General features: G+C 38.5%; 1 protein-coding gene across 3 annotated transcripts in view; it reads right to left on the bottom strand.

Annotated features, from left to right (window-relative positions):
* Nucleotides 1-21,332, bottom strand: part of rap1gapb (RAP1 GTPase activating protein b) — a 160,372-nt gene that overhangs the window by 78,010 nt on the left and 61,030 nt on the right. For 2 of the 3 annotated variants that reach the window (XR_007035494.1, XR_007035491.1), the window contains exon 2: nt 5,820-5,855. The exons of the other annotated variant lie outside the window; for it this stretch is intronic. The gene's annotated coding sequence lies outside the window, so the exon portion shown is untranslated. The remainder of the gene's footprint in view (nt 1-5,819; nt 5,856-21,332) is intronic. 3 annotated transcript variants of the gene reach the window in all.

Raw genomic sequence — 21,332 nt, 5'->3', positions numbered from 1 at the left:
ATCCGTGTGAAGATTGAGATCTTAAAAGGCATTTCATTTATATAACCAGCTGGTATCACACACATTCTTCTGTTCCCTGTCTCGATCCATCTGTTTCTGCACTTGCACATGCTCTCCAGGCTGGTAGACTACCTGCTGTGTCAGAAATATTACAAGCTCCTCTGTCTCCTTTTTCTAAAAACACACCTTAAAGAGGTAAACCTGTCAGAATAAAACGTTTTTCAAACATACATTAGTTTTGCTCAGTTGAAAATCTCATTGCCTAGCAGAAACAAAGCTTTTTTGTGGTAGAAGCCTGGCAGTTTTCAGGTCTTACAACTGAACATATAAAACTTTCTTATCCTTTACCTTACTTTAGTAGCTACATTATTACCTAGGTCATTTATCCATCATTTTGACGAAGAATATTTTAGCTTACAATTAAATAGCTTATCCCTAAAGTAGCAGACGAACCATTAAAAAGATGAACAAGTCTTATCCCTATGCTACTTTTGCTTAATCAAACAGTGACAATGAATATAATTTCATTTGATTTTTCATTTCAAAAGCCCCCCAGTAAATGCTTTGCTAATTAATTTATGTCAATTTAACTAACTCAATACGTAATGTCATCACTGAATCCTGATAGGGATAAAACACCCGACTACTGAATATTCTATTACCTATCACAACCAGAGCTGTAGCAGGACTTCTGAGGTCCACCACTCATTATCCCCCTGCACATCAGTTACAATGAAGACCAAAACGTAATTAAAATGGAAACATTTATTTAAACATAAGTGCCTTGAATGTGACATGTATTGATATCTGTGTGACTAAAATTGTCCACCTGCCTTAGTCTGTCTTTATGTCTGAATTCATTTTAGATTTGACTCAATAATATATTTTTCTGAAAGAACACAAATATAAATAAAGCATGCTTTATTAAGTAATCTTTAACATTTCATTTTCAAAAGATGTCTCAGCAAAAAGTGACCAAAATTTATGTTGAAATGTCAAATTAGAAAATTAAAATGTATTAACAGAAATGCTTTTTCATTTTAAAGTCATAGCTGCATTTTTTGACTCATGAATAAAATGACTGATAGATAATCCAAACTGCATTTTCATTTTCTTCTTCAAGACTGCTTATTCTGTTATTTAATTAAAATGATAAATAAAATAACTTTTAACATTTCATTTTCAAAATATGTCTCAACAAAAGTGACCAAAAGTCATTTGGAAATGTTAAATTTGAAAATTAAAATGTATTAACAGAAATGCTTTTTTTGTTTTAAAGTCATAGCTGCATTTTGTGACTCATAAATGAAATTGCTAATAGATCTTTCAAACTGCGTTTTCATTTTCTTCTTCAAGACTGCTCACTGTGTGACACAACTAAAGAGAAAACAATGAGGAAAATGCTTTTTCATCTCCCGCAAAAATGTTCCTTAAATCGATATGACTTCGCAATTCCAAGCGGCGCAAGAAAGTGACATCAATGGCAACTCTTCTTCTCCTGTCCCAGACCGCACCATTAAGCTATGAGGGGTCAAGGTAACAAAAATTAACTTGAAATAAAATGAAGGTGTGAAATACTGAACGAGTTAAAATTAAGTGCTGTAAAAACCAACACATGATTAATATCACCTCTGTGAAAATTAAAATCCATGAATTTGGAGGTCATTAAATTGATAACATGGTAAATATTAATGTTATACATTTTAAGGTTATCAAATTTAACGATGCTTGTTTTCATTCACTGCCTTGATTTTAGTGCCTCCCTTTTTATCACTTCAGTTTAATCATTCATCACGTTTACAGTGTTATTTTTGTCCCCTCCGGTAGATCAAAAGACGGCAGCAGCCCCGACGCGACAGCGAGGTACTTGTAGTACACCGCCGTTCGCATGCATTTTCAATAGTACACCAGTGATGTCGTTCGCCACGGGTGGGAGTCACAAGCGAAGACCTCATTTTTTAAATGAAGTGAAATCTTAATAAAACGAGTAGATATTTGAGTTCAACAAACCTACATTCTCGCCTATCAACATCTTAAAAGTTTATTTGAGGGCACAAAAAGCGTATTATTTAAATTTTTATTCACAATTTTTGCCACCATCATCCTCGATTGCTGCCCAAGCTCAACCAATTAGACCTGAAATGAGTCAGGGGAAACTGTGGGTCACGGACTACAAAACGTCGCTGTCGCGCCGGGGCTGATGCCGTATTCCGATCTACCGGAGGTAACAAAAATTACACAGTGAATGCGATGAATAATAAAATTGAAGTGGTTAAAATGGAGCCGCTAAAATCAAGGGAGTGAATGAAAACATGCAACAATACATTTAATAACCTTAACTTAAGACCCCGGGCCGGGAGTTGAACCTAAGACCTTCTTGCTGCAAGGCAACAGTGCTACCAAGTGCGCCACTGTGCAGCCCTATACCTTTAATTCATTAAGTAAATTTTTGTTACTTTAACCCTTCATATTAAGCATCTTGTACATTAGGTGGCAGAGAGGAGGAGGAAAGCCCAATCATTTTCAATTCAATTCAATTCAGTCAGTCATTTTCTACCACTTATTCCATAGTGGGTCACAGGGAAGCTGGTGCCTATCTCCAGCAGTCTATGGGCGAGAGGCAGGGTACACCCTGGACAGATCGCCAGTCCATCACAGGACAACACACAAACAACCACGCACACACTCATTCATACACCTAAGAGCAATTTAGAGTTACCAATTAACCTAACAGGCATGTCTTTGGACTGTGGGAGGAAGCCGGAGTACCCGGTGAGAACCCACGCATGCACGGGGAGAACATGCAAACTCCATGCAGAAAGACCCCAGGCCAGGAATCAAACCCAGGACCTTCTTGCTGCAAGGCAACAGTGCTACCAACTGCACCACCGTGCAGCCCTCAATTCATTTCAATTCAATTCAATTCACAAAAGTCAGGTACATACATTCCAATTAATCCTAACCATTGAACAGTGCAGTCAGAGTTAGTTATTTATTCAAATTGAATAAAAAGTTTTTCTATCCAAGGAAACCCAGCAGATTGCATCCAGTCAGTGACTTGCAGCATTCACTCCTCCCAGATGAGCATGTAGAGACAGTGGACAGTCACTGGCGTTGACTTTGCAGCAATCCCTCATACTGAGCATGCATGTAGCGACAGCGGAGAGGAAAAACTCCCTTTTAACAGGAAGAAACCTCCAGCAGAACCAGGCTCAGTGTGAGCGGCCATCTGCCACGACCGACTGGGAGTTTTAGAGTACAGAGCAGAGACACAAAGAGAACAAAGAAGCACTGATCCAGGAGTACGTTCTATGGGAAGGAAAAGTAAATGTTAATGGACGTAGCTCCTTTAGTTGTTTCACCTAGAAAGAATGAACAGATAAACTCTGAGCACGTTTTTAAGGTTAGAGTCTGAAAGAGAGCACATATAATTAGTTACAGTTAAGCTCAGTCAATCGTCATGTCTAGGAGAGAGAAAGAGTTAAACTAAAGACAGGGCTATGTGGATCATCGGTAGAGGGTGAGCATTAAGTTGTTGCCCGAAGAAGCTCGGACAATTCCCCTCTCCAGAAAGGTGTCACAGGTAGACACACATTTTGTTTCCATGATTAGGCTTACCTGCAGGCAACATGAAGCTCCCACATACCATCGCACATTCCTTGTGTTTGCAGCTGATTTTGTGAGAAACAAGTGTCTGCAGGCCCAAAGACTGCAGTTTCTGACCTGCAGTTCTAGATCTCTTCTCGACAGCGCCATCTATTTCCTTGTCCGAGTCAACATGGAAGGCGATCGGAAAGTAAGAATTAAACGTGAAACAAATTGCTTATTTAACACCGTCAAACTATTGTTGTGTATTGTTTTATATATATATATATATATATATATAGATAGACAGATACACACACACACACATACACACCCACACACACAACCGGTCAAACGTTTTAGAAACGCTTTCTCACTTAATGGTTCTCTTTATTTTCAAGACTATTTACATGATTGCAGATTCTCACCACAGGCAACAAAACTGAATGAACACACATGGAATTATATAGTAAACAAAAAGTGTGAAATAACATTTTTATATTTTAGATTATTCAAAATAGCCACCTTTGCTTTAATTAATAGCAATAATAATAATAATTTAGACTTTATTGATCTCACAATGGAGAAATAGACAACTACATTTTAACCCATCACTTTAGGGAGCATTCTGGAGCTAAGGGTCTTGCTCAGGGACCCAACGACTGAGACAGGTGGAATGGGGGTTCGAACGGGCAACCCACAACTTGATTTAATCCCACACAGCTGGGTCTGAACAGGAGCTGGGCATAAACAAGTAAGCAGACCAGAAATTGTTAAAGTTCTGGTCTAAGCTAGTGTTTTCAAAGTTTTGAGGCACCCAACAAACTTCATTTGCATTTTACATTTTGCTTTTAAAAAGGTTAAAAGAGGACAAGGATAAGAAGGAAGCCAGATGGCTGCAGGAATGAACGATCTTCAAAATATCTCTGTCCTGCATTGAACCGAAAGGAGCCGTCCACCACTATGTTCCGACCCATCAAGGTGCCATGAGGCAGATGATCTGAGATTGCTCAATCTCTCCACCACATCCCTCTGAATCCATCAGGGTCACACATCTGAAGTCATGTTTGAATTTAAAGAAGTCATGATGTTATTATTATACAAAATTCATCAGGACTTGTATTAGCTGTGGATGTGTGTACATGTAATAGATAATAATATTAATAGATAGTATCATTACTAGCATTATTAGTGGATAGTATTAATAGTAATAATAGATGTGTATTATTATAATCGTTTGCTGAATTTCTGACATTTCTCAGGACTTGACTTTCCTGCTATCAGTTGAAGCACGTGAATGTTTTTATGTATACAGTAGCTCTTACATAATACATATTCCGGTGTGGTTTCTGGTCTGCAGAGACATACTATTAGATTTTGTTGCTGTTCCAAGGCAGCTGCGGCTTCCCTTAGCAGCTCTGGTACAGATTTAGAAATCGTGATTTCCCGCTGTCTCTGAACACAATCTTCGCGCTCTCATTTTGTCTCGGGGACAACACGCACCACTCCCTAACGAACAAGTTGCGAAATGGTGTGGTCCGGGGCAGGAGAAGAAGAGTTGCCACTGACGTCACTCTCCTGCGCCGCTTGGAATTGCAATGTCAAATGCAATGTCAAATGATTTATGGAACACTTTTTGCGGGGGTGGGCATAAAAACGAAAACACATTTTCCACTGATTACAAGCTCTTGTGATTCTTATTATAGTTTTATAATGTTAGTTTTAATTTTTTATACATATTTTCTATTCTAACTAAATCTAATCCTGAGGAACATTCAGACTTCAGACATCCCCTTGGGGTTGTTTTTATGTGATAATGATCATTCAATAAGGAGGTCACAATTTTCATTCATTTTATAATATTTTTAGGTTATCAACATTATTACAGTCTAACATGACATGCTACAGTTTACATGACATATATGAGAGATATATAGTTTATTTCTAGCTAGTTCACATGACCGTACAATTAAAATGCACTTTGGTTGTATGAAAGTAAAACTTTGTTCTGGTACAGCGAAGAGAGATGTCAGCAACATAAAGGTGCACAGAACAAAAGATAATGTTGTGAAAAGCTGTAAAATTACTTATGACTTTATCAAATTGAATGACAACCATGTAAAAATTGAAACATTTTATTCTCAAAAATCTGCAAAGAAACTCTGTAGCTAATGAAGCGGAAAACTCATTTCTGTGATGTGTTTTAGTGCTTTTTATAGACAAGAAAGACTCACCGTAAGGTCCTGGTCCTGGAGAAGGTCGTGTCAACTCTAGAGAGAAAGTAAAAAATTAGAAATTATACCTTTGACTAAGTACCTCCACCCTTCAAACTCTGGATCCGTGTTTATTTAGTCTCATCACACCTTCTGTAGGAAAACTGCAGTGCAATGCAGCAAGAGGACAAAAAAGGCAGTCTTCTGCTTTTGATATGTCATTCAAGTGTGAGCATATAATCATAAGGACTAATTTTTCCACACAATTTTGCAAAAAACATCATAATTTTGAAACCAGCAGATTTAGGATCTCGGAATGTGACTTAAAGCCAGAGGAATATGCTTTCCATCTATCCTATTACCTCCCTCCAACAATCCTCTGCCTGCCAGCTACAAGCTTAGTGGAGTTGGAGTGGGATTGTTTCAAACACGGGAAGTGGTGCCTGACAGCTGCAGGCAGGCAGACTGCTGGAGTGTAGATATGGTTAAACGGAAGAACATGCAACAGTTTTCTTTAAAATAGCATCAAGATTAGAGAATAAAAGTAGAGCATGCATAAATAAGTGATATACATCTGACAAATAATAAGAAATATTATTTATAGAAATTGCACAACTTTGCTCTTACATTGTAAGATGGACTAAAATGCGCAATGAAGAAAGATAATATTGAAATCAAATGAAGGAAATAAAGTCAATGGGAAATACAAGGATGCCAGACAAAACAAAGAGTGACTATTTTTCTCCACCACACTTCCCCAACAAGTCTCTCTTTTGAAGGGTTGGCACTCTCTTACAATATTTCTGTGTTTGGGAGGAATGATCTTTAAAACTGCACAAAAACAGACACTGGCTGTGAATAATAAATCTACTAAAAAACACTGCCACTGCCATCCCCCCTGGGGATAACCAATTCAAATAATTACAAAGATCATGCGACAACACTCACAAAGGCACACACGCTATTTATTGACAAAGTAGTAAAATCAAATACCATCTGGCTAATTAGAGCAATTCTCCTAACAATCTTGTTTCAGCTGATGAATAGACAGAACTTAAATGCTGTTCATTGAACAGCTTTTGTTTGCTTCCTAACTATTAACATATAAAAAACAAATGTTACACATGCTTAATTTCATTGCTTTTAGCTAAGAATATTCTGAAATGTACAGTTTTATATTTCACATTTGAAAGTCACTTCTACAAATACATTAGTTTAAATCATTATCAGAATCAGAATCAAAAAAGCTTTATTGCCAAGTAAGTTTTTGGACATACAAGGAATTTGTTTTGGCGTAGTCGGTGCAATACAGTACAAATTAAACAGTATAAACATATCTACAATATAATATAAATATATGTGCACAGTTTTAAGTGAGTGAGAGTAAATATAGAGCAGTATAAGATGCAAGAGCAATACAACAGTGCAGGTGATCATTGTGCAAGTAAAGCAGGAGTCTTATACAGGTCCTTCTCAAAATATTAGCATATTGTGAAAAAGTTCATTATTTTCCATAATGTCATGATGAAAATTTAACATTCATATATTTTAGATTCATTGCACACTAACTGAAATATTTCAGGTCTTTTATTGTCTTAATACGGATGATTTTGGCATACAGCTCATGAAAACCCAAAATTCCTATCTCACAAAATTAGCATATCATTAAAAGGGTCTCTAAATGAGCTATGAACCTAATCATCTGAATCAACGAGTTAACTCTAAACACCTGCAAAAGATTCCCGAGGCCTTTAAAACTCCCAGCCTGGTTCATCACTCAAAACCCTAATCATGGGTAAGACTGCCGACCTGACTGCTGTCCAGAAGGCCACTATTGACACCCTCAAGCAAGAGGGTAAGACACAGAAAGAAATTTCTGAACGAATAGGCTGTTCCCAGAGTGCTGTATCAAGGCACCTTAGTGGGAAGTCTGTGGGAAGGAAAAAGTGTGGCAGAAAACGCAGCACAATGAGAAGAGGTGACCGGACCCTGAGGAAGATTGTGGAGAAGGGCCGATTCCAGACCTTGGGGGACCTGCGGAAGCAGTGGACTGAGTCTGGAGTAGAAACATCCAGAGCAACCGTGCACAGGCGTGTGCAGGAAATGGGCTACAGGTGCCGCATTCCCCAGGTCAAGCCACTTTTGAACCAGAAACCGCGGCAGAAGCGCCTGACCTGGGCTACAGAGAAGCAGCACTGGACTGTTGCTCAGTGGTCCAAAGTACTTTTTTCGGATGAAAGCAAATTCTGCATGTCATTCGGAAATCAAGGTGCCAGAGTCTGGAGGAAGACTGGGGAGAAGGAAATGCCAAAATGCCAGAAGTCCAGTGTCAAGTACCCACAGTCAGTGATGGTCTGGGGTGCCGTGTCAGCTGCTGGTGTTGGTCCACTGTGTTTTATCAAGGGCAGGGTCAATGCAGCTAGCTATCAGGAGATTTTGGAGCACTTCATGCTTCCATCTGCTGAAAAGCTTTATGGAGATGAAGATTTCATTTTTCAGCACGACCTGGCACCTGCTCACAGTGCCAAAACCACTGGTTTACTGACCATGGTATCACTGTGCTCAATTGTCCTGCCAACTCTCCTGACCTGAACCCCATAGAGAATCTGTGGGATATTGTGAAGAGAACGTTGAGAGACTCAAGACCCAACACTCTGGATGACCTAAAGGCCGCTATCGAAGCATCCTGGGCCTCCATAAGACCTCAGCAGTGCCACAGGCTGATTGCCTCCATGCCACGCCGCATTGAAGCAGTCATTTCTGCCAAAGGATTCCCAACCAAGTATTGAGTGCATAACTGTACATGATTAATTGAAGGTTGACGTTTTTTGTATTAAAAACACTTTTCTTTTATTGGTCGGATGAAATATGCTAATTTTGTGAGATAGGAATTTTGGGTTTTCATGAGCTGTATGCCAAAATCATCCGTATTAAGACAATAAAAGACCTGAAATATTTCAGTTAGTGTGCAATGAATCTAAAATATATGAATGTTAAATTTTCATCATGACATTATGGAAAATAATGAACTTTATCACGATATGCTAATATTTTGAGAAGGACCTGTATAGTTTCTGGTGACCAACAAGTTACTGACTAGTTGTTTAGGTTTCTAGAACACAGATCAACACATTGATTGGACCTAAAAAATAAAAAAGACGGATGTGTCAACAGTGTCTCCTTGTTTCCAAATTTAAATGTTACACTGGAGACTGATCATGTAACATTTGCTCCTGTCTCCAACCATTATCCATAACAGATTATAGCACCTTCTGCCACCCAAAACAGCTTCAGATCTCTCTCTTTGTTCGCAATAATCTTAAGAAAAATGTTGAAGTCTGTTTAATATCATTTTCCACCAATACATTCAGCAGGACATTATGGAGCCTAGAGAACAAAAACGGAGCTTAGACATTTAGAGCAAATGTCCCTGCTGCCAGAAATAATTATTATCGTTTTAGCCTGTTAATGCAAAAGAACATTAGTAATTCCTGAAGGGATTATATTTCAAACACGAAGCCTGAAACTTGTCAGATCTCAATAACAGACGACACCTGCAGTTCAATGAAACATGGAAGTGTCAGATCTGACTGCTTTAATAATATGGCTGTGATATTATCATATAAATTGTTTGATTGCTTTTTCCCCTACAAGTTTCCTTCCTACATCTTCATCATTACTGGTTCTAATATTTCAACTCCACCAGTACCGCTAAACACTTCATAGACTATTTAGCTTAGATTTCCTAAATAAACCTATACTTAGCTGAACTAGCGTTGTTGCATAGAGAGATGTCTCTTGCTTTCTTGGATAATTTGTGCTACCTTTTAGGTCCTGATGGGCAGAACTAATCAGCCCAAATGGGAGCATCTCTCAGTCACCCTCTGGAGTGTTTTATATTAGCTGTTAGACTTTGCCCTGCAGCTCTTTTTTTACCTTCTGTTTCTGCTGGCATCATATGTGTTTAAGATTGTTGGTCACATTGTGTTTACTATAAAGTGGAGTAAATACAGGTAGCCACCGGTGTTTGCATTTCAAATGAAACTTGAGTTCAGATGTACTTTAGATGTACTTCCTAATGTTGATGGCTATGTGTTGCACAAATAACATTCAGCAGGATAAACAGAAATAAACTCCCTCGTCTGAGGTATCGGACTTTGTAATCTTTTTGGTTGGGAATGTTTTTCAAATGATGTTACTTTTCTTGGCGTTTTTACACATCTGTGCCTGGGCTCTACTGCAAGATGAAAACAGCTGGAGTTGTAAGAAAATGGATACATCTCAATAAATTGGAATATCATTTATTTCACTAATTTGAAAACAGCTATAGAAACTTTACAGAGAGCGATATAAGTATTTTTACTTTTTTATGATTAAAGATTATGAAAACCCAACATTTAATTGTATATAACATAAGACCAATAAAAAAACTTTTTGTAATACGGAAATGCCTACTGAAATGTACTGTACAGTCCATGTACTGTACAGTGTTTGTACTACTCTGTACCGAGTATACTTTGCATAAATTACTGCGTCAGTGTGTAGTGGCATTAGGATGATCAGCTTCTGACACTGCTGAGGTGTTGAGAAAGCTCTTGCAACCTTTTTCTAGCACACTTTTCTTCCATTCAACTTTCCAATTAAGGGGACTTGAAGCAGCAGTGTACACAGCTAGCTTCTGAAACTTCTAAAATACTTGCAATGAATCTTTAAAATACAAGTTTCACTTTTTATTCAATAACTGAAATGAAGTAACTTTTTGACCACTTTTAACCATTAAAGGTTATTACATGTTTCTTACCAAACATCCAGTTACACAGTTGCAGTATTTTGACCCACAGGCCTTTCAGTCACAAAAATCTATAACGTTTCAGTTGATTCTCATTTTACATTTTCATTAACTACCAACCTAAATATGAATATAAAAAGAAGATGAACCTCTAAATTGGTTTAATCCAGGTTATCCTGTGAGCTACGGTCAGATTTGGAAATACAAGTTGATTAATCTCAACATAAACTCAGACAATGTTACAGTGCCTTGTGAAAGTATTCGGCGCCCTTGAACTTTTCAACCTTTTGCCACATTTCAGGCTTCAAACATAAAGATATGAAATTCTAATTTTTTGTGAAGAATCAACAACAAGTGGGACACAATCGTGACGTTTAATGAAATTTATTGGATGTGTCAAAATGTTTTAACAAATAACAAACTGAAAAGTGGGGCGTGCAATATTATTTGGCCCCTTTACTTTCAGTGCAGCAAACTCACTCCAATGTTGTCCCAAATGACTGATGATGATAAATAGAATCCACCTGTGTGTAATCAAGTCTCCGTATAAATGCACCTGCTCTGTGAGATTTTAACTGAGAATCTGCCGCTCAAAAGACAAGTGTCCTAATTATCTAGACTGAGGCATCACATACAGAGATGTGTGCCAGGGCTATACAGTAGGAGAAAACACACTGCTCAACTTTTGGAATGTATACAGAATGTGTTAGACCATTTCCAAAATATCTGGTATTCCAACTCTAGCTTTTTCATGCTACATCAATGCAGTATACAGATTCAGTTCTGTCTGTCTGTCTGTCTGTCTGTCTGTCTGTAACTGTCCCACATGATGAATTTCCACTATTTTTCACAATTGGAATACTGTTTACTTTATTTATTTCTGATCCTGGCTTCCGCAGAACCGATGGCAATTGTTTGAAGTAATCAATACATTTGACTCCATAAATGGTTTGCGTTTCTTCGATTTTTTTAATGGTCCATGAAATGAGTCATTACATTATCTATCCTAGTTGGCCAAGGTGAAAATCTAAAGGTTTTACATATTCAGTTTCTCAAAATAAATTTCACATTAATAATAAGTAATAATAATAAGTAAAAAAAAAAAAAAACAGGACACACATAAATAAATAAATACACAAATAAAATAGGGGCTGCACGGTGGCGCAGTTGGTAGCACTGTTGCCTTACAGCAAGAAAGTCCTGGGTTCGACTCCTGGCCGGGGGTCTTTCTGCATGGAGTTTGCATGTTCTCCCTGTGCATGTGTGGGTTCTCACTGGGTATTTTGGCTTCCTCCCACAGTCCAAAAACATGACTGTTAGGTTGGTCTCTCTAAATTGCCCTTAGGTGTGAATGAGTGTGAGAAAAGTTGGTTGTCCTGTATGTCTCTGTGTTGCCCTGCAATGGATTGGTGACCTGTCCACGGTGTACTCCGCCTCTCGCCCGGAAACTGCCGGAGATAGGCACCAGCTCCCTTGTGACCCACTATGGAATAAGTGGTATAGAAGATGATGATGAATAATAATAATAATTAGTCTAATTATAATAACTATAGTCTATGTATAATAGATCTATGTATAGATGTAGAGATCAGTAACTCCTGAGTAAACATACCCACTCCACTGAATGGCAGACAAGAGCTAAAGGGTAAAAGAGTTGTTGCCAAACATCAACATCTTTGTCTGGTTTTCAAAAATATTTAATAAAATCTTAGATAATGAAATGACAGGAATTCCATAATCATCTGATCTGACTCAGTTTTCTGCATGACTAAAATCTATTTCATATGAAAACACAATCATGATGTCAGGTGCTGCTGAGGGCTCTGTTCTTTTGCTGCATTTCTTGAACTTTGTTATCAGTGGAAACATTTGTTTGCCAGTCAACATTAGGCATGCTTTTTGTCCCCGCTGCTGACACAGACTGCACGATGTTTTGATGTTACCAGACAGGAGAGAGAAATAGGACACAGCATAAACAACCACACCTCCATCTACTAATGGATGGCATGACACTCTTCCAAAATGTGACATAGCATGAAACATAAACCAAATTTAGCAAACCTGAAGACATTTCGCCTAAAAAAATACTACCGGTACATATTTTGTGTTTTGTATTGCAATAAATATGTTCTCATGAGGTATGTTGTAATGAGGTATTACAGCTCTGATTAAGTTTGGTAAAACCTGATAAAATGTGTGAAGTCAATCAAAAAATTTTTCCGACACTGGTGGTGGATTGGTGGCCAGGGAGCGAGTTAGCCGGGAGTAGATGTGAAGGAAGATGGTGGAGGTGGGGTGGAGGAGGGATGAGCTCAGCTGACAGGCGAGGATGAACACAGCTGAAGGTCCTTTAAAAGCAAGGCATTGGAAGGTGATTGGATGGAGAATCAGATGGACAGGATGCTGATTGGAAGGCCGGGAGACGCACAGAAGAGTCATTGGAAGGTGGAGGCGGTGAAAGTGACTCTTTCATCCTGAATTTTTGTTTAAACTCCCTGTTTTCTGTCAGTTTATTTAACTGTGCAACATTGCAAAATTTTACAGAGATTGAAGTGAGCTAGAATTTCCTCAAATACATTTCACTTTCTTGCAGCCATCTGTTGGACCACTTGCCTGCTGAATATTGGACCACTTGCACGTTGCTGGATGCCACTATGCCTTTCCAACGTCATCGGCCATTTTGTACCGCAGGATAGTCTGTCCTACAAATCCTAGCGGCCACTGCGGCCGATAAGACGGGGCATCCCAGTTCCAATGGTCCACTGAACTATATAAACGGACTATGAGACGGCCCACACTTTGCTTTTTACACTGGAAACCGGACCAGCAACTGAAGCGCATCATTCTGGAGACGAGGTCCCGCGTGGATTTAATTTATTCTGCTTCGTTGGCCAACGTGAAACTAAGCGAATAAACTTACTGGAATAAGAAGGTTTGTAAGTTTTGTAACTTTACCAATCGAAGACGTGGGTTTAACACGTAACCAAAAAACCACGGAGTTTCAAGGAGACGCAATTTTCCCTCCTTGTTTTGTACCAGTCGACTAGTGACGGTCCGTCATAATGTTTCTACTTTTCTGCCACGGAATCCACCAAGGAAAAAAACGGACTGCTTGGTTGAGTATCCGTGGACGCATGGAACTCTTCAACCCCTTTCTCTCTCTCACTCGCTGCCTCAGAAGGAAGACTTCAACAAGTAAAATCCACCTTTTATTTTTATTTCTTTATTAGGAATAGCTTGGGCAGGGTAAAGGAGATTTAGTGCGATGTAGAATCGCCGCTTAAAGTCTAATGTGTTCTGAATTGTATGTGCATGCCATTGTTCTTTTCAAACGTGATTACTGTTGTTTTCTGAGGCCGCCGAGTCTCACAAGATTGTGCTTTTACTGTGCAAACACCTGAGAGCAGGTGCGCAGTGAAACTGAACTGCTACAATAACCTTATGGTGAAAATCAACCATTTTCTTTGTCTTCAACTTCATGTTTTATGAGTTGCTGCCAAAAGTTTTATAACCCTTTGTGTTCTCGAACATCCCCAGTGGTGGGGGAAGGTTTATAACTGCCTGTATCTCACTGAGCTACACTTTCTGGCGGGCTGCGCTCCCAAAGCTTCGTTCAACCATATTCCCCTTTTATTTTGCCATAACTGCCATAACTGCTGGTTTGATATCATACACACCACTGCTGTTTTGTTTATTTGTTTTAGTTACATATTTTACCCTTTTGTGTAGAACTTTGCATGTTTGATTAGGTGAAGATTATTGAATCAGATAGCGGATTGTATCAGGCTGTTGATTTAATAAATATTAACGTAGATAAAGAAAAGTCGTTTGTGTTTATGTTGTGCAAGAGTGATTTGTCAGTCAAAATAAGGTTAAAGTTCCAAGCGTTTTGGCAGAAACGGTTGATTAAACAGTGACATCTCTGGTAATAGTTATCAATTATTACTGAGTATTTAACGGTTGTAATTATCAAAGGCGATGAGCCACAATTACAACACCAGAAGACATCTCTGGTTTCGATTCATAAATGAAGATTTTTGGTTAAGAAATTAATTTTCTCAAATTATAATTTTTTATTATAATTATTGATAAATATTAATTAATCAATAATCATAATTCCAACACATCAAACTTTGGGGAATATTTAAACTAGAATGTAGTACACGAAAAGTGACAAGAAAAACCTTTGAGGGAAAGACCGATGCTGAGAAGGCCTGCAACACGTTAGAATCCGATATTAAAAATGGTCTTAGTTGTATTCTTTTTTTAAAATATGTGCATAGATGAATTCTTATGAAATATATCTTGATGAAACAAGAACAAAACAAGGGGGAAACATTAACGCATCATTCTTATTTAGCAAGGGAAGGGAATAAGATGTCGCAATTAGTCTCTTAAGGTCAATCTTTCTACAATTGCAATGTAAATGCAGTTTAAAGACACATAACATTTTCTTTGAGTAAAACAAACTAAATATTTTCTGCTTTAAGTCTGTTATTATAACTTAACACTTAGAAGGTTACACAGTGCACTGAGATAGCTCAAGGAGCTACTTTAATTTGTTCAAAAAATTATATACAAGTGTAAACACCATAGGAATGTCCTGTCATTATACTGTTGAGGAAAGAGATGGGTCCCACAGATAAACATGCTTCGAAGCAACCCCAAAACAAAAGCAAAAGACCTTGTGAACATGGTGTCTGAAGCTGGTGAAAAAGTGTAATTTTCCACATTGAATCAAGTGGGCTCAACACAGGCTGAAACGCCACTGAGGGAGGAAAAAGCCATTACTCAAAAAGCAACATAAAAAGTCAGTTTACAGTTTGTAAATGCACTCATGGACAAAGACCTTAATTTTGATGACATGTCCTGTGGTGTGATGAAACAAAAATTTAAATGTTTGGGCGTAATGAAAAAGGGAAGGCTTGCAAGCCTGAGAACACCATCCCAAATTTTACAGTGAAGAAGTGATGCAGAAAGAACTGGAGCACTGGACAAAATAGATGGGATCATGAGGAAACATTTAAGCAACATCTCAAAGCACCAGTCAGAAGGGTAAAACTTGGGTGAAAATGGGCCTTTAAAATGTACTATATCCCTAAGAGTACCACCAATCTCAGCTTAAGGGCAACAACGCCAGTGTTTTGGAGTGGCCATCTCAAAGCCATTATTTGAGTCCCAGAGAAGATTAGCGGAAAGAGTGAGGTGTTTAAGCAAGGCGGCCTACAAACCTGAATACACCAGTTCTGTGAGAAGGAATGGGCCAAAATCCTAGCAAACTATATGAGAGGCTTGTAGAAGGATACCAAAAATGTTTCAATGAATCTACTTTTAATTGCAGTCAGATTCAGAATCAAAATCAGCTTTATTCGCCAAGGCTGTGCACATAAACAAGGACTTTGACTCCAGCACCACTTTGCTGTCATTGAAGAAATTTAAAATATAAATATACAGAAGGGGAAATACAAATATATTTTTGTAAATATATAAAGTGTTTCTAATGCAATAGACAAAATAGATGTCAAGGAGCTGCTAACTCCTAATACGTGTGTTGTTGGAACTGCATAAATCAAAGACTGCCTCCTTGTTCACCACCATTTATTTTTTTGTTGAGCATATTCTATTTTAAGGGCAGCTTGCACTTCTTCTTGCTTTCAGCTTGCTTTGACGTTTTCCTTGGTCTACCTCTGTGTTTTCCTTTTAAATTATCCCCAGTTTCCCTTGATTTTCTTTAAATATTATACACATTTTCTTTTAATGTTATAGTGGTGGTAGCCACTTGGATCTTATGCTACACATGTTGGACTGATGTTAAATGGGTTTGCAATCTGTTTTGCTTCAACAGACAGCTCTCCTGTAGGGGACATATTTTCTGTTAATCAGCCATGTGCCAGGTGTGCAAAATAAAACAATGCACATCATCCACTTTTACATGTCATGGTTAGCACCTCCTTGTTATTCTTGCAAATTGTTACATTGTATTGTCATAAAAAAATAACCTTGAATTGCAAACAACTAATATCATACACTGAAATAAGGAATGAAGGAAATAAAGTCACATTATGACGTTTTACATTTTTGTGCTGTTCTAACTTGTTTGAAAGTTTAAAAGGGGAACAACCTGTATACTAATAAGGCTTGGCTTAAAACTTTCCTTTTTTTTAAAGCTTATAGTTAGAGTAGCTTAAGTCATCCTGAGCTATCTCTGTAGTTATGCTACTATAGGCTTAGGCTGCTGGAGGACATAATGACCACTTACCCTCACTCTGCTACATTCTCATGCTACTCTCAAATTTTGTGTTATTTGCTGTTATTTCAGCTTTTAACTCTATGTTCTCTCTCTCTCTGTTTTTTCTCTTTCTAGAAGCTACATCTAACCTAGCTCTGTGTGTGGCTTTGGCACCTTCCTGGAGGGGGACATCGGCTGAGCTGCTGCTGCCAACAACTTAATGTTCTTCTTCTACAGATGAGTGTTCAGTGTTTAACCCTGTTTCTCTCTTAGACATAGCTACTGGCTGAACTTTTGCTGTGACTAACTTTATGTGCTCTCTTTCATACTTTGGACTTGAAAACTGGCTCAGAGTTTATCTGCTTAGCTGTCTTTCTCTCCTAGATGAAGCCACTAAAGAAGCTACTACCATTACTTTTTTACTTTTCTTTCCCATAGAGGTACTCCTGGATCAGTGCTTCTGTGTGTTCTCTCAAACTCCCAGTCGGTCATTGCAGATGGCTGCTCACATTCAGGGCCATAGCTACCATTGAGGACACCGAGGCCCGAACCTCAGTATTTTTCTGCTAAGTATAAAATAAAAAAATAATCAAAACAATACCTTTGAACCACGTGGTTCTCTCAGTAGCTCCACCAGGGTACTGTAGGAGGTACTACAATTGTGTGAGGCAGCCAAACTCGATGTCTACAAAGAAGAGTGCAGCTTTGCATACCCTACCACTAAAATAAAGACCAGAAGAAGAGTGCTGCTGACGGTGAGATGTAACAGCGGTAACTTGCAAAAAATATTCTACTTCAATTCCGTTCTTCTACAAATAACAGTTCACTAGTTTCACCCTTCATAACACTGTTTAGTTAGTAACGAGTTTAGTTAGAATAGTTACCGACCATTGACAACATTGTTTGATTTGTGTTGGCGCATTGTTTGTGAGCAGCTGTGACAGACTAATGAAGTTTATATTGCAAGTGCTAAAGTTTCCGTCCAATAAATTAAGACACCATTTTTTTTTTCAAAGCTCAGCTTCGAGGGGGAGAGTGTGATGAAAAGACAAAGAAGTGATGAAGGTAAGAGAGGATAAATAGATGGCTGCTGTCCATCCACTCCAGCCAGGATACATTGCTGAGACCCATGTCCCTGTGTTGTTCAAAGCAAACAAAAACTTACTGGCCTTTATTACGGACTACTACTGACCATGGATAGATGTGTTATCACAGTGATATCCAGGCTAAATTTGACTGCAAAGAATGCAGTACAAAATTACAGTTTCACTATAAAATTTGTGTATTACTTAATAAAGCATGCTTTAATTATATTTGTGTTCTTTTAGAAAAATATTTCAGTGAGTCAAATCTAAAATGAATTCAGACATAAAGACGGACTAAGGCAGGTGGATAACCTTGATGATCAGGATACCTTGAAGAAGGCATTAAAGTGTTTTCTGGGATTAGGATAAGATCACAAATTCTAAATTTCAGTGCATCAAAAGATGATCAAATTTAAAACATAAAAAAGACGCAAACTCTTTAGCAGCAAATTGTATATACTTCTGCATGTTTGCTTTCCTGGCTACTTACTTGTGTCTCATTAAACTAGAAAATAAACATCTTCCTGATTCAATGCATCCAACTATTGCACCATTGCTAATAGGTATAGAACTAACTGCATTATATATAATTCGTACCAACTTTAGTATGTAAATTGTATATGTACAATTCTTATAATTCTAGAAAAAAGTGCTTATATGTAAAATTTTTAAGAATATTCAGATTCTAATAGCTTGGATACTCTATCCCCCGCCCCCCACGCAAATAAAAGTCCAGTACCATTGACCTGCCTCATTAATTACCCAAAAAGATACACTGAGCGCATCAAACAGGGCCACAATAGTGGAGACTGCTCATTTCAGAGCAGCCGCAGAGCCAACCAGAGAGTGGGAGCCTGGTAGGTGTGTGCACCCAGGAACAGGTGGTAGAAGAGCTGCTTAACCCAGACTAAAGTTAGCGTTATATCTGAGAGCTGTCTCAGAATGGGCTAATTGTAAGCTAGCACTAATCAGTTATTCACCCAGCAAGATATGAGGTGGAGGTTCACTAATGAGCATCATCAGAGTGATAATGAGAGACTTTCACCTGAGCTACAGGTGAAGTTAAAGGTTCTGGCCGTGATTGAAAACAGTAGGAACCCTCTCTGTGAGCTTCCAGCTGGATCTGCATTGTCATGTGAAAAATATCTGATCCTTTACCTTAGTCAAAATCGTCAAAATCAAAGCATTTAACCTTAAAGTTACTGAACACATTAAAAGGTCCTTCAGATCACCACATTGCATCTCATGGCTGCAGCCGGTCCTGTAGTTCAGTTCTACATGTAGACAGAAACCGGTGTTGCTCCATAAATCAGAAAAATATCTCCTGGTGCCAGTAAGACATAGTATAAAGAGCAAAAGTAAGTCTGCCTCTTCTCTTTCATATCTTCTGATCCCAAACATTCAGCTCTGGGTTGTTTAAAGGTGCAGAATTAATGAGAAATAAATCAGAGTTAATCACAGGTGGACCATTAATTAGTTCACTGCTTTATTTTCTGAATAATATGTGTAATATGTAATATATAAACTAAACTCATTAAAGAAGGATACAGTTTTACTCAATGTAATACATACACACCACTTTATGTATTCATTAATTAATCACTGTAATATTTGTACTGACAACAGAACAAAAGATGGGAGTCCAAGAAAGGTACAGAATGAGGCTCCATGTTCTCCAACATATACAGGTCCTTCTCAAAATATTAGCATATTGTGATAAAGTTCATTATTTTCCATAATGTCATGATGAAAATTTAACATTCATATATTTTAGATTCATTGCACACTAACTGAAATATTTCAGGTCTTTTATTGTCTTAATACAGATGATTTTGGCATACAGCTCATGAAAACCCAAAATTCCTATCTCACAAAATTAGCATATTTCATCCGACCAATAAAACAAAAGTGTTTTTAATACAAAAAACGTCAACCTTCAAATAATCATGTACAGTTATGCACTCAATACTTGGTCGGGAATCCTTTTGCAGAAATGACTGCTTCAATGCGGCGTGGCATGGAGGCAATCAGCCTGTGGCACTGCTGAGGTCTTATGGAGGCCCAGGATGCTTCGATAGCGGCCTTTAGCTCATCCAGAGTGTTGGGTCTTGAGTTTCTCAACGTTCTCTTCACAATATCCCACAGATTCTCTATGGGGTTCAGGTCAGGAGAGTTGGCAGGCCAATTGAGCACAGTGATACCATGGTCAGTAAACCATTTACCAGTGGTTTTGGCACTGTGAGCAGGTGCCAGGTCGTGCTGAAAAATGAAATCTTCATCTCCATAAAGCTTTTCAGCAGATGGAAGCATGAAGTGCTCCAAAATCTCCTGATAGCTAGCTGCATTGACCCCTGCCCTTGATAAAACACAGTGGACCAACACCAGCAGCTGACACGGCACCCCAGACCATCACTGACTGTGGGTACTTGACACTGGACTTCTGGCATTTTGGCATTTCCTTCTCCCCAGTCTTCCTCCAGACTCTGGCACCTTGATTTCCGAATGACATGCAGAATTTGCTTTCATCCGAAAAAAGTACTTTGGACCACTGAGCAACAGTCCAGTGCTGCTTCTCTGTAGCCCAGGTCAGGCGCTTCTGCCGCTGTTTCTGGTTCAAAAGTGGCTTGACCTGGGGAATGCGGCACCTGTAGCCCATTTCCTGAACACACCTGTGCACGGTTGCTCTGGATGTTTCTACTCCAGACTCAGTCCACTGCTTCCGCAGGTCCCCCAAGGTCTGGAATCGGCCCTTCTCCACAATCTTCCTCAGGGTCCGGTCACCTCTTCTCATTGTGCAGCGTTTTCTGCCACACTTTTTCCTTCCCACAGACTTCCCACTGAGGTGCCTTGATACAGCACTCTGGGAACAGCCTATTCGTTCAGAAATGTCTTTCTGTGTCTTACCCTCTTGCTTGAGGGTGTCAATAGTGGCCTTCTGGACAGCAGTCAGGTCGGCAGTCTTACCCATGATTGGGGTTTTGAGTGATGAACCAGGCTGGGAGTTTTAAAGGCCTCAGGAATCTTTTGCAGGTGTTTAGAGTTAACTCGTTGATTCAGATGATTAGGTTCATAGCTCGTTTAGAGACCCTTTTAATGATATGCTAATTTTGTGAGATAGGAATTTTGGGTTTTCATGAGCTGTATGCCAAAATCATCCGTATTAAGACAATAAAAGACCTCAAATATTTCAGTTAGTGTGCAATGAATCTAAAATATATGAATTTTAAATTTTCATCATGACATTATGGAAAATAATGAACTTTATCACAATATGCTAATATTTTGAGAAGGACCTGTATTTCTCAACAGATAGTGTTTAATAGTAAAGACTGAACTAATGGCTCAATGGAGAACAACAGACTAAGTGGATGAAGGGCTGGAGAGATGGCAGTAAATCAGCAGGTTTCATGAAAGAAGGAACATATTTTAAT

Source organism: Girardinichthys multiradiatus, chromosome 20, assembly GCF_021462225.1.
Source record: "Girardinichthys multiradiatus isolate DD_20200921_A chromosome 20, DD_fGirMul_XY1, whole genome shotgun sequence".
Classification (NCBI taxonomy): domain Eukaryota; kingdom Metazoa; phylum Chordata; class Actinopteri; order Cyprinodontiformes; family Goodeidae; genus Girardinichthys; species Girardinichthys multiradiatus.
Note: the sequence above shows the minus strand (reverse complement) of the source record. Positions and strands in the feature narration are given on the sequence as shown.